General features: G+C 43.6%; 1 protein-coding gene across 3 annotated transcripts in view; it reads right to left on the bottom strand.

Annotated features, from left to right (window-relative positions):
* LOC134224344 (leucine-rich repeat neuronal protein 2-like) overlaps positions 1-20450 on the bottom strand; it is a 474531-nt gene that overhangs the window by 258469 nt on the left and 195612 nt on the right. For 2 of the 3 annotated variants that reach the window (XM_062703672.1, XM_062703671.1), the window contains exon 3: positions 5307-5644. The exons of the other annotated variant lie outside the window; for it this stretch is intronic. The gene's annotated coding sequence lies outside the window, so the exon portion shown is untranslated. The remainder of the gene's footprint in view (positions 1-5306; positions 5645-20450) is intronic. 3 annotated transcript variants of the gene reach the window in all.

Raw genomic sequence — 20450 nt, 5'->3', positions numbered from 1 at the left:
GGAGTGAGATGGTTTCTCCAGAGGAAGACGACTTTGTGAGATTTGCAATTTTAAACGTTAAGGTAAGCCACAGTACTCTTCGTCCAGATCAAGTAGTTGAGAGCGCAGACGAGCCAGCATCGGGCTGAAAGTCTCCCTAATAAAGACAATAAAAAAAGTAGCTGAGACTATTCTCCAAAATTGGAGAACTAAGGAAATACACCTTCTACTTCATGTCTACTCAACTGCTGGGAAGAACAAAGCTGTTTTTCAGTCTGTGTAAGATACGTTGCTTCCCTAGCAGCACTCATACTCCACATAGGTTACTGCAACTCATATGTGACCGAATATAGTCACTGGAATCGACACCAATTTTGGCATGTATTCATTTTTGTCAGCAGAGGAGCAAGCAGTGCTTGCTGAGGAAACGGTTTCAGTTGTTCATGAGAATATTTACGCTACATTACGGACACGAACTAATTTTTAGTTGATTGGCAAAATTTGTTTTCTGATGAACTGTTAAAAAATAAACACTAATTTTACTGATGTTTATTTATCGTTAAATTAAGTTGGAATAAATCGATTGAAAAAAAATCACAAAGTGCATCTTTTCTCTGCGTTATCTTCAAATCCTAGTCGAACCAAATCATTCTCGAGACTTAAGCTTGAATCGAATCTACCTCCACGGATATAACCACATTTTCGAAAAACATTTTGCATATCACGGTCTGAGTTCCTCTGGAATGTTTCAGCGACACACAGATTAAAATCTCGTTTTCCATTTTTCGGGTGGTCTCGCTTCATGACTCGTTTTACGTTCTCAAAAATGAAATCGTAAAAAGGATTGAAAAAAGGGCAAGAAGCTGGTAAAAGAATAGATGCTCAGAGATCTTAGGCACGAAATGATCCTCGTATCGCAATGAATTCGTGCTGCATCAAGAATCCATATAGTGTGGTATCCACACCCAACCAGTGGATGGCAGATTTTAACACAGTTCTGCATTAGAACCTCACAAAAACTGTTTCATAATTTGGCATATACAATTTTGTCAGATTTTAATATAATAGTTGTATTGAAATCTTACAGATTTGTATTATTTTAATACAATGTCTGTATAAAAAGCTTGTCAGATTTGTATTTTGGGTGCAGGATATTGGTATACATCTTTTGAATCAACGCAAAACTTTCGATAGCAGTCAATTTGTGTTTTCTATAGGTCACAGCTAGCTTGGATTCGGACAGGCCGAAGAAAAATTAACCATAGAGGACATGATAGATTGAATTTACGGATGCGCGCTTTCTGGAAACATTCTGTATAATGTTCTCCATGGTAACAAAAAAACTATTGTAAATCACATTTTCCCGAAAATAGCAATATCCCGAAACTGACATTTCCACGAAAATAACATTTCTCCGAAAATGACATGTCCCATAAAATGGCATTTCCTCGATTTTTTTATGTCCAATTTTGCTGAACAAGCTTTTTTTTAGGTCCCACTTGCCCCGGGGCACCTTACTTATGTCGAATTCGTTTTTAAAAAGTTCCAAACTAGGTTCGAACCAGTTCCAACGTAAGTGCTGTTAAAGTGCTGTTTTACACACCACACCAGTACACACCAGTCAAGCAGTTCGACGAACATTGACTCCGCCCCCAAGAAAACGCTTCGGTTGCTGTTTTGTTTGAACGTGTGTGAAGTTGTTCGAACAACCATTTGACAGTTGGCGGCTCGGTTGGAAAAAATTAAAACGGTTTGATTTTGGTTTGAGTTGTTGGGGGTGGAGTCAAGGTTCGCCGAACATGTTTGAGCATTTGTAGTGAAGTTGCACAAACCCCCATATATTTTTTGATTCCTCCGGAAGTTTCTTTAGGTATTCCTCTGAAAGTGGAGGAGCTCTTCCGGAAGTTCTTGGATGAGTTCTACTGAAAGTTCTTCAAAGAAATCCTCCGCAAAACCCTCCTGGAATTCCCCCGGAAGTTCCTTCACGAGTTTCACCGGAAGCTAACACAAAAATTCCTACGGAAGTTCCTCTAGGAAGCAAGAAGTTTTTCAAAGAAATTCCTGGAGGAATTAATAAAGGAGTTCCTGAAAGAACTTCCGGGGGAGTTCTTGGAAGCAATTCCGGAGAAATCCCTGGAGAAACTTCCGGAGGAATTTCTGGACAAACTTCCGGAATAATTCCTGGAGGAATCCATGAAGGAACATCGGGAGGAAATCATGTAGAAACCCTTGGAGGAATTCCTCAAATTACTTCCGGAGGAATTCTTCAAGGAACTTCTGGAGGAATTTCTCAAGGAACTTTCAGTGGATTTCCTCAAGGAACATATAAGGATGAAACTTGCGGGGAAATTTCTGAAGGAAACTTCAAGTAAATTTCTGAAGGAACTTCCGGAGGAAACGTTGTTAAGTTTTCCGTGTTGGATTATTGAAAGATTGAGAATTTCAAAAGGAATTCCTAGCATTAAGGTAGCCTCACGTCTCGGGAATTTGGTCCGCGGATTTTTACATATATTTTCAGGATATAGGAACGGAAATTCAAAATCCCGGCCATATTTGAAATGCACGGGGCCCAAAATCAGGCAGAAAATTTTCCCGAGGTGTGAAGCTACCTTTATCAGGAGGAGTGGCGAGGAATAGAAAATCTCCTTTACATGACTTCTATACGAAATTGGTAAAAAAAAATGTGAACAGGATTATAGAATATAATTAAATACACCCGATTCTTTTTTTACACGGGGGATGCGTTCCGTGTAAAAAAGTTTTCAGTTCAAAATTTGAAAATCCGTGTAAAAAAAGTTTTATGATTTCTCGACGAATCATGAAAAATGGAGCAACTTTGCAAAAATTTTGTATGGGATTTTTTTTACACGGCAGTGTAAAAACAGAATCGGGTGTACAAATATCCGCCCAAAAGTAAATTGTACTATCCACAAAAATCAGTTCACGCACCTAAACATTTTTATTTATCATGATCTGATTAGTCAAGGCCAACACACTGCCAGTGCACTGGATGTCCTGGATCATATGTTTCGAATCAAAACAAATATTATGTCACGACACTAATGGGAATCCACCATCTGATATAGCATGGAAAAAGACCTTTTTTATGACCTACATGGAGCGTCATGTTGAAGCCTTAGTTCAAAATTTGATGTGTAGAGAATTCCCAAAATTTTACTGCTTTCACTTACTTTACTATATATGGAGTAATTGAATTGCTTAGTTTTCTCGCATTAACTTTTCCAGTACAGTAAACTAAATTGAAATAAGTAGCGAATCTAAAGCTTTATTACATAATTGAAAATAACATATGTTTTTATTGAAGTGAACAACTTTCAACATACTTCCTTTGAAACAACATTTCAATATTGTTCTTTTTTTTTGTAACATAAAATCCTGATCTGTTCCATGTATTTTATCTCAAATATCTCTTTTATAGATCTCAAAATATCTCTTTTATAGATCTTTGAACTTTATAGTCGATTTCTGAAGCGGGCTTGGTAGTCATATGGCTACTGCTTCTGCCTCATACGCAGGAGGTCGTGGATTCAATCCCAGGTCCGTTCCATTCTCCTACTTTGTATCTTTCTCTATATTTCTCATGTTCTAGCAATCGCTAGAACTGGAAATGGACTTCCGTACCGTTTCCATTACTATTCCTATAAGTTCAACTTGAGTATTCTAACAGTAATCTGCTGGAATTGTAAATGAACTATAGAGCTCGTTTCCTACATCCAATTAGAAATTCCATCAGTTACCTTCTCCTATCTATCACATTGGCAGCTCGTTAACCAAGACGGACCTCTGCCTCTCCAACCTAACCCAGACATTCCAACAAATTCCGCATGAACTCGTGGCAAGTGCAGAGGTATATTCGGCTTGCAGTGGGCGAGTGATTGCATCATCATTTCCTCCCCTTCCCTACATTGACTTGCATTCTGACGTGGCAGGCGCCAGTATGACCTAACAAATGAGATCACCAGTACTTGTACATTGAAGATGTGTGCTAGTCCCAAGCAAACATCTGTTGGTTCCCTGTGCAAGAACAGCTGATCTGGTCATAATGGAGTAGCAACTACGAGCAGTCAATCAAGCTCAAGCTCAAGCTCAGCTCTTTGAACTTTAAAGTCGATTTCTTATTTTTTCATACGGTGATTCCTGATTTCAGCACCCTCTGAGAGCTGGCCAACCCGTACGCTACGGCGCTGTCGATATGCAATATATGGTTGTCCTAGACTTCTATCAAATATTTATTTTTGAGCAATTTTAACGCCTGTCGCAAGCGTACGAGAAAAGCAAAAATATCTACACGTCAGACTAATGGTTACCAGCGCTAAGAAAAAAAGTCACTAGCAAAAAGTTTGTGATGCCGTGTCGTGTCTTTTGTTTCTTGGAAAGAGAAAAACGGTTCTGCCACGTGCTGAAAACGATCGCAAATTAGTTTTGCTTTGCGTGCAGTGCACCTTAATTGGTCGGATGCGTGACGCATGTTTCAGTGTTTTCCGTTTCTTTTGTTTGAAAGAACGCCTTTTTCTGGCTTGGGGTTTAACCACTTCCGATGTTTGAGTAACGGCGAAGAGTGTATTGTGAGGAAATCACTATGGACGATCAAATGTAGGCTACGGGAAACGATGGAGTAAATATCCATCACAGATTCCATTCTTTAATTATACGTCCTTCACTCAAATTTTCAGAATATTTCTAAATTGTGCAATAATTAGGTAATCAAGATTCACATACATTCCAATCTTAAATTTTCTTGTAAGTCAAACAAAAATTAAGTCCAATAATTAAAATAAAGCAACGACCAATTTGTTTTCCATTCCTTTTCTTTTTCAGATTAATGATCCGTTAAAAACTCCTAGCACCGACCTGGTTAAAATAAATCATTATCAATCCTCTTCCACTCGCCAATCGACCTTTCTACTTCCTTTCATGACATTCGTAATTATCACCCTCTTGAACAGAACATTTGTCCACCCATCTTCCTAAACGGTCAGAACAGTTGCTCAATAATTAATTAAGCAATTAGTTTTCGAATCAATCTTCCAACCAACAACTCGCTCCAACCTTTCTAACCCACGGAAGCAGCAACTAACAGCAACTTCCTTTGAATGGAAATTCAATTGAGGGAATGACAGACGAAAAAAAAACTTTCCGAGGGACCAACAGTTTTCCAGTTGATTATTATTGACCCACTCGGTTGATGGCGGTGGCGGTGGCTACATTGTTCGAGCCAAGCAGCAGTGACGCCACATTGAAATTCAATTTTTCACAACCCTTCCTGGTCAACCGGTCATCATCAGTCGGGAAGAAAAATTACTCACCTTCCGTTGGGACGCGTCCCCCTTTCCCGTAGCTTCTGGTCGGTTTCCTCTGTTCCCGTGTTGGAAACTCGGTGGTTCGGGTGCTCCAACCTAAATGAGGTTGATTTTTGTCGACTGCTCAAAACCCGGAGGATAATTTATTTATTTCGGACTCCTTGGCGAAACGGGAGAACCCTCTTGGTCCGCACGTTGCCAACATTGCGTACTCATTATTCTTCGAAATTTACTTTCCGTTGTGGGAGCGATGGGCACCCTCCGTGAGCCGGGAAAAAATGTTACCAGTGGCCATGGGGGTCGGCTTCAGAATTTGAATGTGGATCCCGTTCGGTCGGGGTTTTCTGCAACAAGAGTGGAAAGTAAATGAAAAGTTCGTTAATAAAGTTTGCGCTTGACTGTCGGTTCGTGTGCATTCTCCGCTAGGATCGGGAAAAAAATGCTGACAGAGAAGTATTTGGCAAATATTTCACTGCCGTTCATAAATGCTGGTCTGCAGGGTGACGAGTGCAAAAGCTGATGGGGCGATTCATTTTGGCCCGTCCCGGGTTTGATGATAATGCTTGGAAATTTAAAGAGATTTTTGCGACATTCAGTCGCATCCACTATGAGCAATCGTAAAACATCCTTATAGACGGTATATTTTAAGACTCCCAGAAGTTAATGCTACAGATAATGTTTATCCTATATAAAAAGCAATTGGTTGCCAGAATTTGGTATGAATAAATGATCTTCATCTGTTATTGAAATTAATGTATTGGCTTTTTTCGCAAGCGAGCGGTAGTGTGAAATGAATAGAAACTGAAGATTAGCAGAGGGCCATATGAGAGAACAAAAATTGTTGAAATCGCTGTTATTCTGTCTAACGTCCACCCAGGAACAGCCAGGAAAGTTTGAAGGTCATTTGGTTAAATACCTATGAAAAAGCCTGTTATGAAGTTCCAGCGCCCTTTTTGCTCTATGTGATGGTTTTAAAATTTCTATTCGTTTTGACTAAAACCCAAGGAGTTAACGGGTGGTCACTAAATAACGAGAATGACTTCAATACTTTTCTATCAGAACCAGTGTTGTAAAATGTCATTTGCATTCGGTTGTACAATTTTCCCAGAACTTTTTTCTGAAGGTAGCCATAATTCCTGAGGTATGACGAACTTATAGCGCTTAAATGTGCCTACAACTTTGTCTAACAAGACATTGCTGTAAATATGTAATCTGAGGCGTGGGAGGCAAAATGTCATTCAAATGACATTATGTCAAATGACACGTGACAATGACAATGGACGGCAATCTTCTGCCGTCGCCAAGCGATTAATTTGCACTTTAAACAAAATTCGTCTCAGTTTAAACTTCCTTTGTATAGAATGGTGTCATGTAATTTGGCCGAATACGCAGCATCCTCGAAAGTAAAAACAAACATGAATATTGTTGTTTTCTGATGCATTATTTGACAGTGATTGCTGGAAAGCATAGTTGAAACAAAAATATTGAACTATCGCGTATGGTTCATTCAACCCTATTTGTGGTTGTATCAACAATTAATATTGTTATTCATAAATCAATGCAAAAATATTGTTCATTTGAAGCACAATCGGGTTGATGCTACCGCATTTTTTATCCGTGCACTCACTTACTCTCACTCACTCACTCACTCACTTTCATTCAATCACATTTGGCCAGCAGGGGGCAGCAGGGACCATGTCCAAGGGCTTGACGACCCCTCCCCAGCTGTCTGTGAGTCAGGGAGAACTGCCTAGGGCGTGGTGGGATTTAGCAGTGGGCTCTGCTAAAATCCCTCCCAAAAAACCACAAGTGCCCGTAAGCAGACTCTATCAAAGCGACTGTGTGCCGCTTCAAAAGCACAAGCCCAGGGAGTGCCATTGGCACATCAGGATTGATCCCAGTAAGATCCTGATTATGGTATACTGGTTGCATGTTATTGGTCTTGTTTTTGGATATTGAGATATTGTGAACGCGAGGGCTGGTAGTCTGGTTATTCTATTCTCTTAGTAAGGCCGGGTGACACCGACCTGAAACGGCGAATGGGCTAATGGCCAGGCTGTCTTCCGTCCCCTAAAACCGTGGCGGGCCTTGTAGCACGCGGTACAATCCTGTCGCTCAGCTGGCTGCTGAGTGGGAGTAGGCTCAGATGCTTTTCCCTGACTAGCGCTGATCTGGCTCTGAATACGAAAGTGTCAACCCTCGCATGGCCTCCCTGCATGCCGCAAGGTATGTATAGATAACCATGGGATCGCGAAGGCGACTACACCAGCAGGATTCGACAGCAGCCGCAAGGGGGACCCAACAGCGATGAATTCTATCAACACAAAACACAAAACGTCGAGGGATGCAGGTGAGGCGAATGGTGGTAAGGAGAACCCTTTCACCAGACGTAGCGGCCTTGAAAGGTCTCCCCAAAGATCGCCGGGGGAAGGCGATGGAGAAGCCCGTGGAGGGTCTGAGGAGGTGCCGGTTGAAGTAAAGATGGACGGCCCCACCCTGACCCGCGTCATCAAATCTGTGATGGCGAACCACGAAGAACGAGGTGGCCACACGATGGAGGTAGTCACGGAGATATCCGACGTGATTATGTCGTTCCTAGACAACCGGGTTAAGTACAGCAAGGATCTGAAACTTGCTGTGCAGGCACTCTGTGCCCTAGTAGTTGAGGCCAAATCGGAGTGGAGGTCCCTACTAGAGGCCAGCAAGAGTGCGGAGAGAGAGCTCCGCAAACTTGTCAAGGAGCGGAAGTAGGCGGATAAGGACAAAGAGGAGGCAGAATCGAAAATTCGGCTCCAGTCCGAGGGCAAACGACTGGCGGAGAGCCAGGTCGAGGAACTCCGCAAAAGGATGGCTGTAACAGGGGCGACCCCGAAGCTGAGTAAGGTTACGCAGGAGGCGAACCTGAAAGCAGCTGTCGAGAAGTCCGCAGCCCCGAAGCCAGAGAAAAGGAAGAAGGTCGAGCAGAAGGATGGCCATTCCAAGCCGGTGAACCCAGTGCCTCCACCATCGAGGACCACTGAAGCTCGCCGGGAGGAAGATCTACCGTGGAGGGAGGTCGTGAATCCCAAGAAGGCGAGAAGGCAACGGCAGTAGGCCGCAGAGAAAGCGGCAGGCGGAGCGATACGCGCCACTGTTAAGAAGGGTAGAGCCCAGAAGGAAACGGGTGCGCCTTCCAATGTCAGTGGTAAGCGTAAAGACAGAGGCGAGGCGATTATCGTCAGTACTGACGACAAGAGCTACGCCGAAGTCTTGAAGGCCATGAGAGTTAATGACAAACTCGCTGGCCTAGGAGAGGATGTCAACTGCATCCGAAGGACGCGGAGAGGCGAGATGATTCTCGTCTTGAAGCGGGATGCTGCTCAGAAGAGTACTGAGTACAAAAAGTTGACGGAGGAAGTCCTGGGCGATGGGGTTCAAGTAAGAGCCCTATGTCCAGTTTCGAACATCCAGTGCAAGGGCCTGGATGAAGTAACCGAGGCTAGAGACCTGGTCGACGCACTGAGAGATCAGTGTAATGTCGAGATCCAGGAATCTACGGTTCGGTTACGCAAAAGCTTCGCGGGAATGCAGGTTGCCTCATTCCAAGTACCTCAGGCTGAGGCCAAAAAGGTAATGGCTAAGGCTAAACTGAAAGTGGGTTGGTCGGTATGTCCGCTAAGTATAAGCCAACCGCTTCAGACCTGTTTCAGGTGTCTTGGCAACGGTCATAAGTCTTATGACTGTAAAGGACCTGATCGCAGTAAGCTATGCCGTAGGTGTGGAGCTGAAGGCCACCAAGCTCGCACCTGTCAGGCTGCACCAAGGTGTCTGATCTGTCCCCCGGGTACAGACAACAGACACCTCACCGGTGTCCAGGCTTGTCCGGCCTCTAGAAGGATCCAGACACGCAGGTAACACAGCTGAATCTGAACCACTGCAAGGCGGCTCAATTGCTGCTACAACAGTCGGTTACTGAGTGTAAAGCTGATGTAGCTTTGCTGTCCGATCCATACCGCATCCCTGCCGGTAACGGTAGTTGATTGCGGATAAGTCTCAGATGGTGGCCATCTGGACTTGCGGGCGATATCCCATCCAGGAGATAGTATCATCACCTGATGATGAGGGTTTCGTTATAGCAAAGGTAAACGGTGTTTACTTTTGTAGCTGCTACTGTCCTCCCAGGTGGAGTATAGTGCAGTTTACTAGGGTAGTAGATATTCTTGCAGCAAAACTAACTGGCTTAAAACCGTTAGTTGTAGCAGGCGACTTCAATGCGTGGGCAGTGGACTGGGGATCCCGGTCCACAAACGCCAGAGGTCATACCCTGCTAGAGTCACTAGCGGTATTGAACGTAGTCCTGCTGAATGAAGGCCAAGTGCCAACGTTCAGGGGACCGAACGGTGATTCATGCATCGATGTGACCTTCTGCAGCGCGGGATGGACGGTGGATCCAGAATGGGAGGTTCATGAGGGGCATACCTCCATCGATCATCAGGAAATTCGTTTTATGATCCGGTATACCCCCGTAGCAACCACAAGGCGGATGGGCAAAGCCGATCTAGGATGGCGCACCTCGCAGTTCAACCCAGAACTCTTGGAGGAATCACTACGATGGGAGACGCGAACAACGGGATTAAGTGGCGACGAGTTAATCGATGTACTAACCCGTGCATGCGATGTGACGATGCCTAGGAGGACCAAACCTCCCGGAAACCGGCAACCTGTGTACTGGTGGACTGACACAATTGCAGACCTTCGTAGAACCTGTCTTCGAGCAAAGAGAAGGCTGCGACGTGCCAGAACAGACGCTGATAAGGTCGAGAGACGCAGGGTGTTCCAGACAGCGAGCAGAGCTCTGAACTACGAGATCAAATGTAGTAAGAGAGCCTGCTTCGAGCGGCTGTGCAGGATGGCAAACGACAATCCATGGGGAGATGCATACAGGATGGTGATGGCTAGGACCAATACCACGCCACCTGAGAAATCTCCGGGGATGTTGGCCAAAATAGTCGACGGGTTGTTTCCGAGGCATGAATCATCGAACTGGCCCGCTACTCCGTACGAGTCAGTTGACGTGATACCGCTAGTGACTAACGAAGAGCTTATCGTAGCCGCAAGAAAACTTAAGCTCAATAAGGCGCCAGGCCCGGATGGTATTCCAAACCTGGCCCTTAAACACGCCATTCTTGCCAATCCAGATATGTTCAGGAGCTGCCTCCAGAGATGCATGGACGAAGGAAACTTCCCAGATCGATGGAAACGGCAGAAATTGGTGCTGTTACCGAAGCCTGGCAAACAGCCGGGGGATCCTTCGGCATACAGACCAATTTGCCTACTCGACACAGCTGGAAAGCTGCTAGAGAGGGTCATTCTGAATAGATTGTCGGCTTATACAGAGTGTGCTGGTGGCTTATCTAGCAACCAGTATGGCTTCCGTAAGGGCCGTTCTACCATCGAAGCAATTCGAGCGGTAACGGATACGGCCAAGATAGCGAGAGGTTTAAACAGAAGAGGTATTAGGTACTGCGCGTTGATTACACTTGATGTAAAAACGCGTTTAACAATGCTAGCTGGGCAGCAATTGCTGACTCCCTGCACCGATTGAAAGTTCCGGATTACCTGTGCAGGATACTGAAAAGCTATTTTCAGAATAGGGTGCTGTTATACGACACTGATGCTGGTCAAAAGTCGATCGTAGTGTCCGCGGGTGTTCCACAGGGATCGATCCTCGGACCGGTTCTGTGAAATATTATGTACGACGGAGTATTGCGCTTAAGTCTCCCGGCCGGAGTTAAGATAGAAGGCTTCGCGGATGACGTAATGCTAGAAGTAGCAGGTGACACTTTCGACGAAGTCGAACTGAAGGCTTCATACGCGATTGGCAGAGTGGAGGAATGGCTCAACTCAAGGCGGTTGTCCCTTGCACATCACAAGACGGAAGTCGTGGTAGTGCATAACCGTCATGGGCTGCAACAGGCGAGGATAAGAGTAGAGACCTGCACAGTTAACTCCGTGAGGTCTCTCAAGCATCTGGGCGTGATGATCGATGATAAGCTCAATTTTACGAGCCACGTCGATTATGCATGTCAGCGGGCTTCATTGGCGATAAAATCTTTTTCACGAATGATGTCCAACAGATCGGCGGTGCATAGTCAAGTGCGTAGGCTGATAGCTGGCGTAGCATTGTCTATCATCCGTTATGGCGTGCCGGCATGGGCCGTAGCACTAAAAGCCAAGTACAATGTAAAGAAATTGATCAGAGTACACCGGCTGATGTGTTTACGTGTCGCGAGCGCATATCGCACCATATCATATGAGGCGGTGTGCGTTATAGCTGGAATGATGCCGATCGACATACTCTTAGAGGAGGATGTGGAGTGCTACAACGAAAGGGACTCGGTGCAAGTGCGACGTGTCAAGAGAGCAGCTTCGTTGCTTAAATGGCAAAGAGCATGGGACACCGCAGTCAAAGGTCGTTGGACGTCAAATTATGCATTTTTCAATATTTTAAAAAAATCTGGAATTTTGAAATTTTGTTTTAATCCACTATTAAACATGCATTAAGATCTAAGGATTTTATTAATTGCCATTATAAAAAACTTTTCCAATTTTAAACTATTGAAAATAACAAAAAATAGTAAAAGTATCCTCCCTGAAAGTTGGTTTACAGTTCGGAAAACGTGTCATGGGAGTTGATCCCCATGCATCAAGAAGGTGTTGCGTTTTCGTAGCTAAAATCCCGTAAATCCCGCCTCTTTGAAAATACATGGCGAATTAAATCCCGTAACACGTTTTCCGCATTGTAAACCAGCCTTTCAAGCCGGTTTGAGCATTAGAGAGATAAAAAAAAAACAATTTAAAAAATGTCAAAAAGGGTGGGATTATTGATTTCTCATGCCAAAACCCTTTTCCATGAATATAAGTGAGGGAACATCTGCGGATAAAAATAACAAGAATCTCAACAAGGAAAGAACATTAATAAGAAGTAATTTTAATTATTTCCCATATTCATGGCGCATGTGAATAAATATCAAATCTAATCAATTCACAGTCCTTTTTTCGAAATTGATTTAAATGACGCTAAAAGTAGCCTCGCTTCTCCCACATGGTCGGGGTTCTGCCAAATCACACCAAGCGCCAATAAAAAATTCTCAGTTTTTTCGCCAAAGTTTTCGATTCAATTAAGCACAAATCACATCGGACATCGTACAACACCATAACTGAGGATACAATAAATGTACGCATGATTTGACATACAATATTTTCCGTTTTCCTATTGCGAACAAAATATCAAAAGTCAGTCAAAAAGTCGCTTGGTGCGGTTTGGCTGAAGCCCGACCACATACATGTGCTTCCAAAAAGGTCCACACGTATGGATGCTCCTGAACTGTTAACTAGCCTTAAAGTACGTGAGGACCGAGGTCCGACCAAATTTTCACTCGGTTTGAAACTGCCCTAAACTCTAAACTCTGCCCTGAAGCTGATTTGTAAATTATTATTTTTTAATACCGTCGTTTTTTATAGTGGATGAATTCGAAATATTCTGAATTATTCAGAAAGAAGAAAAACTTTGAATGATTCTTAATGTTTCGAAATAATCTAACGATTGAAAAATATGTGGTGAAGCAGATTTAAAAAAAAATAGAATCAACCTTCTTTGCAAGATTTAAAAAAAAATCAAAAAATGAACTTGATCTGGAAATTAGAATGTCTGTCCCTGCGCTTCGTTTTATTGAAGTTGAAGCGTAACCTGATTTTCAGGATATACTTACCTACCGAGTTACAGGTTTCGTTCAATCCACTAATGAAATTGGCCAAATTTTAATTCCATTTTAGAGCTTTTTGGCAGAATCAATGAAAAAATGGGACAAATTGAGGATTTTTTTAAATTATGACGGGACAGCCCAATAAGGTCTAAAAAACGGGACTGTCCCGTTAAATACGGTACGTATGGTCAGCCTCCTATTTGGCCAAACGACGTTTTCGGCCAAATGAGCAAACGATATTTTCGGCCATATATCCATTTCGGCTAAATGACATTTTCGGCCATATGGGTCTAATGATTTATTCGGCCAAACACCTTTCGCCCAAATTACCCTTCCTGTCGTTTGGTCTTAAGTCATTCGGCGAAAGGCCATTTGTTCGAATGCCACTTGGCCGAATAACACGGTAAGCCAAATTTCGTTTGGTGGAATTGAACGGGATATTCGGTCGAGCTTGTTTGCCCTAGCAACCCCTTTACACAATTCGCTTTCAGCAAATTGTTTGCTGATTTTCAGCAATTTTGACAGAAATCTCGGCAAAAAACGCGTTTGCTGGGGCTCGGCTGTGTGAATCTCGGTAAAAGTTCATCAAATTGCTGAGATCCCGGTAAAAAAAAATTAAGTGTGTAGACTGAAATTGTCGTTTGACTGAAAATGTTGTTTTGCCGAATAGATCATTTAGCCGAAGATACCATTTGGTCGTTTTGCAAAAAAAAAGCCATTTGGACCGAAAATGACCTTTCTGCAAAACACTCACAGACACTTTAGGCCGGATGTCCATTTCGGCCAAATGGCCAAACGACCATTTCGCCCAATTGAGCTATTCGGTCAAAGGATTTTTTCAGCCAAAGGAACTGCTCGGCCTAACCTGCTTTAGCCTACCCTTGCAGCACAGTTTGGACCGATTTGGTTCCAACAACTTATATGAAACCGAATTTAGTAACATATTAGGTATCAGAAACCAGTATACCACATGTGTGCTGCTCGGGTATTTGGGCTTCAGGTAAATGATTTGTTCGGTGAAATGCCATATTTGACCCAACAACATTTGGCTTTCTGTCAAACGACCCTCTCTGTTCAAAAAATCCATTTCATTTAGATATCTTCCGATTTTAAAGGAAATCCTTTAACACGGTAATCAAGTTAAAAAAGGTAATCCTTCAGAATTTGCACTCGAAGTTTTTCTTAATATTTTCAAGGAAATCATTGGTATTTTTATAAAAAATTCAGTATAGTTTCAACGTGATTACTTGGGGATATCTATCGGGAAATTCTGCGACCTTCTTCAAATTTGAATCGGCGTGGAAAATCATAGATCAGCGGCGTGACAAATTTTAAACGGCGGCGCGCCGATGCAAAATTGTCGGCGGCGGTAGCGTGCCATAAAATGCCGGCGGCGGCGGCGGCGTGGCGCGGCGGCGCACACCTCTACTTCCATCTCCTTCCTTCTTTCTTCCTTCTTCCGACTTTCTCATTTTTCCTTTTTCCTTCATCCTTTCTCTTCTTCCTGCTTTCTTTTATCGACTTTATCGTCCATCTGCTTCAAGATTGGAGTCAATCAAGAATGGAAATCAAAAGCGCTGGACCCTTCAGTTTGGCCTCCGGAAATGGAGTTTCGGGAGTTTGTTGAAACTAGCTCCAGTGTCCGACATTTTTGGAAGTCGAGTAAGAGAATCGACCCTGGTACATCGAACAGTCTTGGAGTTCCTCGACATCCTTGATCAACATTAGAACAGATCCAGCAATAACAGCCATCACGAATTCGATTCAAGTCCTTCTGTTCCCTGCGATTGTCTCAGACACTTCAACCTCGGTTGCATTGCCCCCATCGGAACCGAGTTGAACAGAACGTTCGTGGTTTGAGAACGAAAATGAATACTCTGCGTCTGTCGTTTCTCGATTGCGATCTTGACATAGTTGTTCTAACAGAAATATGACTCCATTGTGACGCGACGTCGCTTCCTCTGAATTGGCCAGTAATTATGCTATTTACCGATGCGATCGTAATGCTTCTACAAGTAATCTCCGTAGAGGCGGCGGCGTACTAATAGCTGTCAAATCGAAACTGCAGTGTATTTCGGTAAACCTCGTCGATTGCGATTGCCTAGAACAAGCCATCGTCCGCATTATTCTGCCTCAATTCTCGCTTTATGTAAGCTGCATCTACATTCGATTCTGTTAGCCAGATACTGAATCAAGCCGATCCCTGTGACGTTATCGTTTGTCTCGGAGATTATAATCTACCAATTCTAGTCTGGCATTCCGATGATGAAGTTAACGGATACCTGCCTATCAACGCGTCAACTGAACAGAAGCTTGCCCTATCTGAGTCCTTGTTATCCTCTGGATTGCATCAGATCAACGATCTTCTGAACGCGAACTTCTTGACTTGGTGTTCGTAAGTGATCCCTGTATCACTGATTTCATCGAGTCTCCATCTATTCTCCTAAAAATTTACCCTCATCATAAGCCATTCGCTTTGATCGTCGACTTCCGTTCTCGCAATGAAAGAACTGTACCTACATCTATCATCGACTTCGACTACCACTTCAACAGATGTGATTACCAAATCGTCAATGCACGGATTGCTGCCCTGGACTGTAATCAGGTTATGAATCATGACTCAATCAATTATTCTGTTAACGCGTTCTATCGCACCATCGAACAGATCATCTGCGAAAACGTGCCGGTCTAAATCTGCCGACCATCTAAACCCTGGTGGACGCCATAGCTCCGGCATCTGCGCAACCGTTTACGGAAATGCAGGAAGAAGTTCTTCCAAAATAGGACTCAAGTGAACGCGACAAATCTGCGGTTTGCTGAAGATGAGTACACCCGAATGCAGCATTGTTGATTCCGTGAGTATTTGGAAAGTCTTCAAGCAAATTTAAAAAATCATCCTTCATCGTTCTGGGTCAACTTAAAAAAACGGACAATATCCCTGTTGACGTCACCTATCGCACGCTTTCCTCCCGCTCACCTGTTTCAACAGCAAATTTGTTTGCCAGCTTCTTCCGCTCAGTACATGACGACAATCCTGCTCCATTGGATAAAAGCTACATTGAATGTCTCCCAGCAATGCGGATATTGTTGAAGCCCTCAACTCGCATCAAAAGGACCGGAACCCGATTACTTACCGCCCACCTTCATCAAACAATGTGTCAATGTGGTTCGTCACTGACATTACCCGTTACTTCAATTTTCAATCGATCTATAAGCGGCTGCGCTTTCCCGGATGTTTGGAAGCTTACTTCAATCATTCCCGTCTATAAATCCGTCAACATACATAGTGTCTGATAACCATCTTAAAATATTTTGCTAAAATTTTTGAAAGTCTTTTGCATGGCGTGTTTTACCCAGGAGCACAGTCCATAAATTCCGAACATCGACATGGGCTCATGAAAAAACGCTCGACGACATCCAACCTTATGGTGTTCACGCACACGGTTCTAAGCGAATTGGAGGTCCGTAGCCAGGTCAATGCTATTAATTTCGACTTTTCAAAAGCGTTCGACAAGGTGCCTTATGCACTATCGATTGAAAAACTTGACCGACTGAGCTTACCTACCTGGATCACTCGTAGGTTGAAATCCGACAAGGCTCTCGTCAAAGTACATGGCGCCAAGTCCGATGCCTATGACATTCCCTCTGGAGTAAGGCAGTCATCCAGCTCCCCACATTTTTATTCTTTTTGTTAATGACCTGTGTAATAACCTGGACTCCGGAAAACTGCTTTATGCGGACGATCTGAAAATTTACCGTGCCATAAAATCACTTGTAGACTGCTGTGCTTTGCAAACTGAAAATATTGAATATGTTTCAAACTGGTGTAATATGAATGGTATGCAGATCAACCCGGCGAAATGCAAAGCCATAAAATTCATCTTCTGTAACCTACGACAATTATCTGAGTCACACAGCGCTTCAGAGAGTTACTTCGATCAAAGACCTTGGAATCGTTCTCGACAGCAAGCTTCGTTTCACTGAACATGTCTCAGTTACCTTCGCTAAGGCAAACGCTGTCCATTGTCCATGTTCTCAAATCGCTGTATTGTGCACTAATTCGTATCATACTCGAGTATAGAGTACAACTCTAGGATCCGTATCATTCCGTTCACGTCGACCGCATCGAAACTCGAGAGAATACAGAAACGCTTCATCAACTAAGCCTTGCGCCGTTTACCATATAACGATCCAGCCAATCTTCCTCCATACTAAAACCGTTGTGTTTCGGTTGACTTGTAACCATTAGTTGACCGTCGAGTGATGCTTCAAACGATGTTTTCGACGTCATAACGTGCAACATCGACTGTAGCTACATCTTGAAGAATGATCGATTTCAATCACCGTCTTGTCAACTCAGAAATCGCCAACTGCTATGGATCTATGGCCACCGCAACCGTATTCTATTTAACAGAGTGAGACCGTTTTAACCGTCCTCCGTTGGCAAATGCCAGGTAGCATTGATAGCATATTCCAAATCTTAACGCTTGTTTAAAAACTTATCCTTCTCTGCACTTCGTGGCTAATTGGTTACTGATTGCAAACGTTTCAATTTTTTTTTTATCTTTTTCTACATTCTGGAGCTACTAAAACGATTAGAACTTTGTTGAAATAACTCACTCATAATAACTATATCGCATGTTTTGAATACGTTATAAAGCTGCATCCGCGACTAGTTTTGGACGTAGTTGTAACATACTTGCGGCACGGCAAATGCTGGGTAAAGTGTACCATTGGTACTTCGCGTACCTGAAGGAATAAAATAGACCCCACCTCGTGGTCCTTAGTCTCTTACCCAGCAATTCCTATCCCCACCTCCCCGTGGTGCTGGCCGGGATACGAGCAGCCTTAGGGAAGATCGGGTAACCAACCCCGGTGGGAACTACGGTCGTATGCTGACAGGAAAGGGGGAGTTTGCTCCTCTCCGGAGGTGCAGATCTTACCGAGCGTTTGTTCTCCATGTCAGGAAGCCTCCTTTCAAGAGGCTCGGAAGCCTCCTTTCAAGAGGCTCGGAAGCCTCCTTTCAAGAGGCTCGGAAGCCTCCTTTCAAGAGGCTCGGAAGCCTCCTTTCAAGAGGCTCGGAAGCCTCCTTTCAAGAGACTCGGAAGCCTCCTTTCAAGAGGCTCGGAAGCCTCCTTTCAAGAGGCTCGGAAGCCTCCTTTCAAGAGGCTCGGAAGCCTCCTTTCAAGAGGCTCGGAAGCCTCCTTTCAAGAGGTTCGGAAGCCTCCTTTCAAGAGGCTCGGAAGCCTCCTTTCAAGAGGCTCGGAAGCCTCCTTTCAAGAGGCTCGGAAGCCTCCTTTCAAGAGGCTCGGAAGCCTCCTTTCAAGAGGCTTCTGAGCTTTTCGGAAAAAGCTTTCATGCCTATAAAATGGAGGCTTTCAAACCTTCAGATTAGAATAGAATCCAGGTTTTAGTCGCCGAAGTTTTGTTTATTTGATCTTTGTGTCACAGCCCTTCATATACGTGTTGGCTGTGGTAAATTAAAAAAAAAAACACAATTTAAAAAAAATAAAGATTCACAATTATCAAAACTTTGTCAAAAAAGATTTTTTAAATTGTAATACATCCGCCATTACGCACTTTTGTCCGAGGTACCCCCTGGGAACAGCAAAGGTACCCCCAGGGGTACATGTACCCCAGGTTGAGAACCGCTGCTCTACGGACATGAAACATGGACAATGCTCGAGGAGGACTTGCAAGCACTCGGAGTATTCGAGAGACGGGTGCTTAGGACCATCTTTGGCGGTGTGAGCTCTATGGCGAATCCAGTATCCAGAAGGTAGCTAAAGCCGGGAGGGTACGATGGGCAGGGCATGTTGCAAGAATCCCGGACAGCAACCCTTCAAAGATGGTGTTCGCTTCCGATCCAACAGGTACGAAACGGCGTGGAGCGCAGCAAGCGAGGTGGGCAAAACGACTTGACGAGCGTGGAGCGCATTCGAGGATGGAGAGATGCAGCCTCGAACCGTGTATTGTGGCGTCAAATTGATGATTCAGTGTTATCTGTTTAGATGTAAACTAAATAAATTAATGAAAATGAAATCGGATTTCCCCAGGATGCATAGTTTTTTGTACTTCTGTTTTTGGTACCCAGTTTCTGGGTGGTATACCCGAATTCAGCTGCTCAGTTTGGGTGATTGGTTCGTAAGAAGTTAGCGCTAATTAGTGCTTTTATATGTCGAAAATAGTTGTCGATACTTTCGAAGCTTTGTTATTACGAATTAATCGAAATTAAAACGAAAACATTGATGACGGTCAATTTGAATGAATGGTGGGTAAGCGTATTAGCCTTCTCTTCAGTCCCCTGGTGATTCTTAACCGCTACTGTGCCGAGATCTACTGTGGTATTCAGCTGTGCAGAATCCACACAGAATCTATTTTTCGATTTTCATTATTCATTACTAGTTTATTTGTGGACGCAGTAGAGCCCGCGGCAAGTGTTTTTTTTGATTTAAACGGTTTATTAATTCATGCATTAAAAAAATCAAAATTTTCAACGTCTGTTGTCTGTGATTTTTTTCATAAAATGCTGTGTCTGGATGTCTAAGGTTGTCACTGGTTTTGTTTCCTGCATCTGATAGTGAAAAAGAATTGAAATCTCAAATATTTTATTTTTTTGTGAGAATTTCCCCGCGTGCCGCGTCTGGTTGGTCCGTTTGTCCATGTCGTGTAGTCAATGATCGTTGCATTGTTCGATTGCGATTTATTCGGGTAACGTTGGAGGAATGCCTCTGTCTGCGAGCAGTCGATCGACCAAAATATCCACACTCCCCGTGTGAGGTACTCCTTGTGCGATATCAGTGATGTCGCACTTCTATTGGTATTGTCTCGTAATTCTCTCGCAGTCTCTTTGCCGTGCGATCGATGCGATCGCCGTTCGGGGCGTCGATAGTGCAAAGGCTACACCAGCAGCAGCAGCGAATGCTGCATAAAAGTAGTTGAAAACAAACCGTCATCGTGCACATATCAAGGGGCGAATTCTTGTTCGATTCGAACTGTTCAATATTTAGATTTAATTAGTAATAAATGTAGTGTAGTGTGAAATAAACTGTGTATTGTATTAGAAAACTATTGGTGTTTTGTGTGAATAAATGGTCGTTTGATGACGAAAAACCCCCCTAAAGAAAAAGTGTTTTGGGTCAAATGTTCACTGGTGGTGTTGTGGGTGAAAAACATAGTTCTCGGTCGGGAAGCTGGTCCTTCGAGCCGGATGATCTACCGGAAAACCTCGGAACGGTCAAATTCCGAAGATTTGACCAAGTGCGCCAGTGAACAGTAAACGAAAATCACACAATTAAAATCGCGCCATAGTGAAGTGTTCTGAACAAAAGGATTACGCCATACTAAAGTGCCCAGAAGAAGAAAATTGCTAATAGAATCTACTGAAAAGACCCTTCGGCCATCC

The sequence above is a fragment of the Armigeres subalbatus genome, chromosome 3, assembly GCF_024139115.2.
Source record: "Armigeres subalbatus isolate Guangzhou_Male chromosome 3, GZ_Asu_2, whole genome shotgun sequence".
NCBI classification, from domain to species: domain Eukaryota; kingdom Metazoa; phylum Arthropoda; class Insecta; order Diptera; family Culicidae; genus Armigeres; species Armigeres subalbatus.
This window is presented reverse-complemented; position numbering and strand designations above follow the sequence as displayed.